Source organism: Silurus aristotelis (genome assembly GCF_946808225.1).
Source record: "Silurus aristotelis genome assembly, chromosome: 3".
NCBI lineage: Eukaryota > Metazoa > Chordata > Actinopteri > Siluriformes > Siluridae > Silurus > Silurus aristotelis.
Genome location: NC_139576.1, coordinates 5,701,431 through 5,709,558, shown reverse-complemented (window position 1 = coordinate 5,709,558; position 8,128 = coordinate 5,701,431). Strand labels below are relative to the sequence as shown.

The 8,128-nt window shown below is 37.9% G+C and overlaps 1 long non-coding RNA gene across 1 annotated transcript; it reads left to right on the top strand.

Annotated features, from left to right (window-relative positions):
* The first annotated feature begins 757 nt into the window (after positions 1 to 757).
* Positions 758 to 4,444, top strand: LOC310723386. Its single transcript, XR_014532662.1, has 3 exons — positions 758 to 1,210; positions 3,102 to 3,319; positions 3,400 to 4,444. It is a non-coding gene; the product is annotated as an uncharacterized lncRNA (long non-coding RNA).
* Positions 4,445 to 8,128: the final 3,684 nt, after the last annotated feature.

Here is an 8,128-nt window from a genome sequence, read left to right as displayed (position 1 = left end):
TTTTATTCTGTTGCACTAAGCAAACAAAATCCTTTATAATAAAAAATCTAAATCCAGACAAGTTAGGTTAGTTAGTTAGTTAATACTAGCTAAGACTAGTTAAAGTGTTCTAATAATTACAGCATGAGGAGTATGTTTTTGTTTTGTTGGAAAATAATAATAAAAAAAAAAAAATTCCGTCAGTGAATTTTTAGTAGGTAAGTAAATAAATAAATAAATAAATAAATAAATAAATAAATGTTTAATAATACAAAAAACAAAGTGCATTTTTGTCTGCATTACACCGCCCATATAAAAAGATTTATTTCAGTGTTTACCCAAAGGTGTTTACCCAAAGGTGTTCAATAGGTTTAGAGTTATATAGCAGAAGATCTTCCTCATTCTAACCATGTAAAGTATATTTTCATGGAGCTAGCATTATGATCAGGGACATTATCATGCTGGAACAGGTTTGGGTCTCCATCTCCAATGACATCCTGTACAGTGGTAACTTTTATTTGGCGAAGAACTGTATACGACTGGAAAAGTGAGTTATGCTTTTGTGTATATAGTGTATATTTGAAGTCTATCAGTTGTGCAGAGTGGGGCCTACGATGGGAATCACACATTCGCACAATTTCACACATTTTTCATCTAGGTACGAAAGGTCACATTGGACGAGCTAGCTTTGTTCTTGGCTGCAATAGTATATTAAAAAATATGGCACCAAAAGTTGAGTTTGTGTTTAAGAAAGGAATGTTTCGTTTAATTATGTACATTTATACAAAGTAAGTGTGTGTACGGTATACAGATGGTCCCGAATTTGCAATGGTTCGATTTTTCGATGACGATAGCCATACGACAAAATTGTAAAAAATAAATTCAAGTTTCACGCGACAGGCAAACGTAGCAGAGGATGTTGCTAGTTTCTACATTACGGTACTGTAAATTGCTCCGTTTTACTAAATTATGTACTGTATATAGTTAAATAAACAAATTACAGTCTACTACTCCATACTGTAGTTATTCTTTTAAACTCCTGGGTCGGCTAGACCACATTTCAGCTTACAATATTTGAAAGTTATGATGAGATCATCAGAACGCATCTTTATCTCCACTCCTGTCTCGGTTTTCCAGCAGTGCCGGTGCATCGTTTATTTGTGCGTCAGCACCATGCCTGTGCAACACACCTACAGACACACAACAGGACACAATGGAGGAAGTGAAGGAGGTGAGAATAATTACAACATGAATACATTACGAGTGCTAACTGATACTAGTTGTTGGAATATCATGATCGTGTGTGTTTGTGGTCACTGTTGTGTGTGTAGTATCAAAATGTGTGTATGATCATGAGCTGTTGCTCCGAGGGATTCTTCAGTTGCACTGTGGATGGTTGTGTTTCATCGGTCTGATGGGCTCATTTTTCGAGCCTGGTGCACACACACACACACACACACACACACACACACACACACACACACACACACACACACACACACACACACACACACACCCACACCTGCGGCGCCTCTAGTGTCAGATCTATTTTTACAGCTCCTTTATCTCTGCCGTGCAGGAGTAAATGTCAAAAAGCGATGGCTTCTCTCAACATCATCTCTCTTCTGTTCTCTTCTGTTCTCTTCTCTCTCTCTCTCTCTCTCTCTCTCTCTCTCTCTCTCTCTCTCTCTCTCTCTCTCTCTCTCTCTCACACACACACACACACACCCTCTGCCCAGCATGAAAGTCAGCTGCTTGTGCTAGATGCCCTGACCTACACAGACGCACAGCTTGTGCCACACACACCTTGATATACTGCTCTGTCTGAAAGGCTTCAGGCTCACAGTGTAAGCTTGTAGAGAAATGTGTAAGAAATACAAGATAAGGGAGAAGGTCCAGGAATAACAGTAATCATGGATGAGTGTAGAGTGTGGGTAGTAGTAGTAGTAGTAGTAGTGGTGGTGAGCTCAAGTCTATGCATCAAAAGGTTGCCACTGATGGACCAATTAACAAGATGTTAAACTTCTGTCCAGATGGTTGCTAGCTCAAATCCCAGCACCTGAGCCCTTGTGCAGGATGTTGGACTTCTGTCCAGATGGTTGGGAGTTCAAATCCCAGAGTACGCAGAGACGTACTCAAACAGATTGGAAATGAAAATGCTAATTTAGAGAAGGTCAAGAAATCTAAATCCAGAAGTACAAAAGTAAATCCACAAATCAAAAGAGGAAAAAAAAAATCTTAAACCTCAGCCAAAAAAGTCTGGGTCTTTTCTGACTCTTTCTCTAGAAAAAGCAAAAACACAAAAACAAGCAGTTAGGGAAATTTGAGACAGGGATGGCAACATTGGGGAAACAAAACATAAAGGCAGACTATATAATGTCAATAATCAAGCAAAGCGCTGACAGAAATGGGGAACTTAAATACATGGTAGGACACAGGTGAAAACAATTAGTGCTAGGGAAGGGCAAAGAAACACAGTGGCGACATCTGGTGGAAAGAAATGGGAAAACATGGAGACAGGAACAAAAGTTTTGAACAGGATCCAGCAGTTCCTGAGCGTTTGTAGCACTACACATTTATAACTTCTGATCACCCAGTATGAACTACCACAGATTGTGAACCAAAACAGGAAGTGTTAAATAAATAAAATAAAAAAAACACTTTACAAATAGTCTTAATGATGATTACAATTAGATTTTTTTTTTAAACTGGTTCTAATTATTTATCAGTGTCCTGTTCATTGTAGTGATGGGTCATTCCTTATCAATTCATTCACTTTAAATAAGTTTGACTCAGAAGAATAAATAGTTAATTTTGGTAATTTTCTACTGGAAGCGCATCAGCAAAGCATCTCCATAGGTTACATATAGGAAACAGAACTAAGTGGTTTACCTCTCGACTCTTCTAGTCCTAGTAGTTAGTTCTTTTATCACTTTCATAGACTCTGTGCAGTGCATTAAATATGAGATGAACTCGTCAATTCTTGAGTTCTCTGGTCTGAGTCATTTGTCCTTTACTTTTGTCCTTTTCATTTTTAGTAGCCAATCAGCTACCTTGATAACCCCATACCATCTCTGCACTGCTGATTTATTCACATATATTTGTTTCCCATGTAAACGTAGACTCAGCCCTGGGAGAGACGCGTGTTCCCGCTGAAAAAGTCTCAAGAGGAGACTCTAAGGTGTGACGAAGGCGCACTTAAGGTTGAGAATGTTCTCTGGTCCGAGGGCGAAGAGATGGAACCAAGTTTGTCAGATAGCCTTTGTAAGAACTCACACACCTCCCTCTGCTGGACACACACGGAACAACAAGTGCAGAGTGACTCCAGCACTGACTCACGGTATACATCAGCTATTTACCTTTATATATTTATTTGTCTTTTATTTGTGAAATTAATTGAGATTTTTTTTTCTCACACAGACATGTCAGCCATGCACCACAGGGACTGAGGTCTACAGAGCAGGAAGTGACATCACAGTGAAAAATCTTCTTAAGAGATGCTTTTTTAAATTACTTAACCTTTCTGTCTTAAGAGTGGATGGATTTAATATATATTTGCTATATATGTTTTTTTTGTAAGATATTTTAATGTAATGTGATTTAATATATATATATATATATATATATATATATATATATATATATACACAATAACATTAGTATTTTTACATTTATTGTAGGATATTTTCAAGCCATGTCTTAGCAATAGAGAAATGGCCGACTGTTTTTCTTGAGTTGGAAAGTAAATCGACATATATCTAAGAAAATGTTGTGGACTTGATTATTGGGGAAAACCAAACACTGAGGCCATAACAGTCTACTTTAACATCTAAACGTACTCCAGCATACATATACATTTATGAGAATTTTGTCCTTGCAGATTTGTAGTAGCCGTTTCAGAAAGATGATCATACACTGGACAACTGACCGTAAGAACACCCTATTTCACATTTAGTCCCTATTTACTGATATATTATCCTCCACTCTTCAGGGAAGATGTTCCAAGTTTTTGTAGAGGCACAAGGGGTGTTAGTAAAGTCAGGTAGTGATGTAGGTGAGGTGAGGAGGCTTGGGGTGCAGTCAGCAATCATATTCATCCCTAAAGGTATTTAATAGGATGTATAGTTCTATAGCAGGAGATCTTCCACTTCATATCGTCATAAAGATTTATTTGTACACAGATCTCCTAATTAGGTCTCCTAAATCAAATAAAAAGACATCTAATGCTACCAAAAACCGTATACAATTGTGTGCCTACAAGTATGTGCTAACATTTTGGTAAAAAATCAAATATGGATGGAAAATTCAGGCAGTACTTTTGGCAATATTTTGTCAGTGCTGTCAACTATGAGCTGAAACAAGAAAATATACTGGCAGATACTTTTTATATCTCTTCATTCTGACTTTTTTATCCTTGCAATTGAATATATATGAATATATTGAATATTTAGAATTTATTCCGAACAAATTGAATGAAAACTGAATATAATGTGTTCATATCTCGCAATTCTGACTTTTTTCCTCGCAATTCTGACTTTACACGCACTCACCAATGTGTTATTCATCTCATTGAGGTTCTCGCTGATTTACTCATTCTGCCTCAAGTATAGATTTTTGCACCTTGATGATGTCAGGTTTCATTCAATATATTCAGAATCTATTCAATATATTCAGAATTTACTTAAAATATTCATATTTTTCATTCAATTCTCTCGTGTATAATAAATAATGAACTAGGTGGTGCAAAAAGAACAAATGTTTTTGAAATGGGTAGTAGTCGGGAAGGAGGAGGTCGGCAACCACCCCACACTACCTGTGAGTAGTTCAGAGGGTGCAGTTTTAGTTGTCATGGAGCAGTGGAATGTGGAGCATTACATTTTTGCCATCTAACAGGTTTTTAGAAATAATTCTGCTGTTACTGTCCAACGTCTTTTCAGTCGACAGATCAATGTTGCGCGTGATGGGACGATCCCTGATTGTAACACAATACTCTAATGGGTTGAATCGTTTCACACATCTGGATCAGTTACAGAGAGAAAATCAACTGGCCGTCCCCATACATCTCAGTCTCCAGAAAATGTTGAGAGTGTGAGAAGGTATTATTATTATTATTATTATTATTATTATTATTATTATTATTATTATTATTATTATTATTATTACAAGGTAATATTCCGTAATTAAATTATCAATGTATACCAATCTGCATTTATTACAGATTGTTTTGGTGTTTATAAAAAAATATATACAATATAAACAATTATATTGAAATTCAACGGAGTTACACCTAATTAAAAAACGTCAACTTATTAATATATTTAATCGCAATTAATCGCACAATAGTCATGATTTAACTCGTGATTAATTGCAACTCAATCGCTCAGTTGTTATCTGTTCTAAATGTACCTTAAATTAATACCTTTGGAGTTTTTAATACTCTAATCAACATGGCAATGAAGGAATATAGATGCTTTATGCAAATGTATGTTTATTATTAGGGAAACCAAACTCAACATAGAGCATGAAGACAAAATATTCTTGTAAATGTTTTTAAGTAATTACGGTGTTTTAAAGTTTCTCTCAGCTGCTTTGGAGCGTTTCTCAGATCAGAAATGAAATTCTTAAAACTACTTGGTCAACCTCCACATCATTTTCCTACATTATCAGTTGTTTATGTTCATGCTGATTAAAATATATTATACTGGTTTAATCTCAATAGTTTTAACCCCCCAAAATATCTCAGCATCAATTCATTGTATAAGTCATTGAATGCAAATTGGTTAAACCAGTTGTCAGAATCTGTCATATTAAACATCTATTCAACTGCAAAAGAACGGCATCAGATCAACCAATAATCAATTCATTCTCTAAAACAGGTCAAAGGTAAAAATACAGAATTACAATTTCTAAAAATGGATTAACAACCAAGAGACAAATGAACACTTGTACAATACAGCTTTCTTCTTCTTCCCCTTCTTCTTCTTCTTTTGGCTTTTCCCATTAGGGAACACCACAGTGGATCATGCGTCTCCTAACCCCCTTGTCCTCTTCATCTGCCTCTTTCAAACCAACTACCTGCATGTCTTTCCTCAGCACATCCATAAACCTTATCAAACATCATAGACCAGTGAGACTCCTGTCTGACCTCGTCCTCCAACCTGTCCATCACCACTGCAAACTGGAAAGGGCTCAGAGCAGATCCTTGATGCAGTCCAAACCTCAAGTCTGTCGTTCGTACTGCACACTTCACTGCTGTCGCACTGTCCTCATACATGTCCTGCACCACCCTCACATACTTCTCTGACACACCTGACCTCTCGGGACCATTTCATATGCTTTCTCTAAATCTACAAACCTCCACTACTCTTTCCCATAACTTCATGGTGTGACTGATCAACTTTATTCCCCTGTAGTTACTGCAGGTCTGCACATCTCCCTTAAAAATCCGTACCTATGTTGTTAAGTGTAGCACCAGGGTTCCGGAGGAACATTGTGTTGTTTTTACTGTGTACTGTGTACCACTGTGTATAGTAGAAATGACAAAAAAAAGCCTCTTGACTCTTGACTTGACCAGCAAACTCCTTCTCTATTCTTCAGGCATCCTCTCACCTTCCAAAATGTTGTTGAACAATCTGGTTAAAAAACTCCACTGCCATCTCTCCTAAACATCTTCATTTACATTTACGTTTACATTTGCGGCATTTGGCAACATCTTCATGCTTCTACTGGTATGTCATCTGGTCCAACCGACTTTCCACTCTTCATCTTCTTAATCGCTGCTCTCACTTCCTCCTTACTAATCCTATCCACTTCCTGCTTCATTATCTCCACATCATTCAACCTTCTCTCTCTCTCATTTTCCTCATTCATCAGAAGCTCAAAATACTCTCTCCATCTTCTCAACACACTCTCCTCACTAGCCAACACATTTCCATCTCCATCCTTTATTGCTCTAACTTGCAGCACATCCTTCCCAGCTCGGCCTCTCTGCCTGGCCAATCACTACAAATCCTTTTCTCCTTAGTTTCCATAGTATCCAATTTCTCATACAGCTCCTCATATGCCTTTTCCTTGGCTTTCGCCACATCCCTCGTTACCTGCTGCCGCATCTCCTTGTACTCTTGCCTTCTTTTCTCATCTCTCTATCGATCCCTATTCTGTTTCACCAACCTCTTTCTCCCTATGCTCTCCTGCACGTCCTCATTCCACCACCACATCTCTTTGTCTTCCTTTCTATTTCCAGATCTCACACCAAGTACCTTTCTACCTGCCTCCCTCATTACTTCTGCAGTATTTGCCCAATCATTCAGCACCTTTTCACCACCACCGAACCTCTGTCTGACCTCTTCCCTGAATCTCATACTACAGTTTTCCTCCTTTAGTTTCCACCATCTTATTCTTCTTTCAGTCCTCACTCTCCTCCTCTTCTTCTTCACCTCCAAAACCATCTTACAGACCACCATCCGATGCTGTCTAGCTGTCCAGCTGTCTTTCCACTTGTTCTCCTGAACACACAACATATCTACTTTTCTTCTCTTCATCATATCAGCTACTGCTCTTCCTTTACCAGTCATAGTACCAACATTTAAAGTACCAGCCTGAATCTCCACTCTCTTCCTCTTCTCCTTTCCCTGCTGTCTCTGTAGACGTCTTCCTCCTCTCCTTCTCCTCCATCGGCCAACAGTATTACAATTTCCAATGGTACCCTGTTGGGTAACAATACCTGTGGCAGTCGTTGGTAACCCGAATTGGCACATGTTTTACGCTGGATTTCCTTCCTAATACAACCCTCCCCATCTATCCGGACTTGGGACCGGCACTAAGAGTGCACTGGCTTGTGCAACCCTAATGGCTGGGTTTTGTACAGTACAGTAAAAGTATCCTGTCCGATCTCTTGCAATCAATATAAATCAAATATGCAATCAAATAAATGAATTTGTGCTGCTGAAATTCATAGATGCCGCATTTTCAATCATTGTAATCCAAACCGTAGTTTATATCAAGAAATCCTGAAACTGTGCACCCTTATACTGACAACATACCTAAACATATTGATGATCTTGTTTGTGAACAATGACAAAGGGACTTTTCATTCTGATGGGAATGAGATGTTTATTAACACAAATACTTACTTTTGAGAAACAAACTA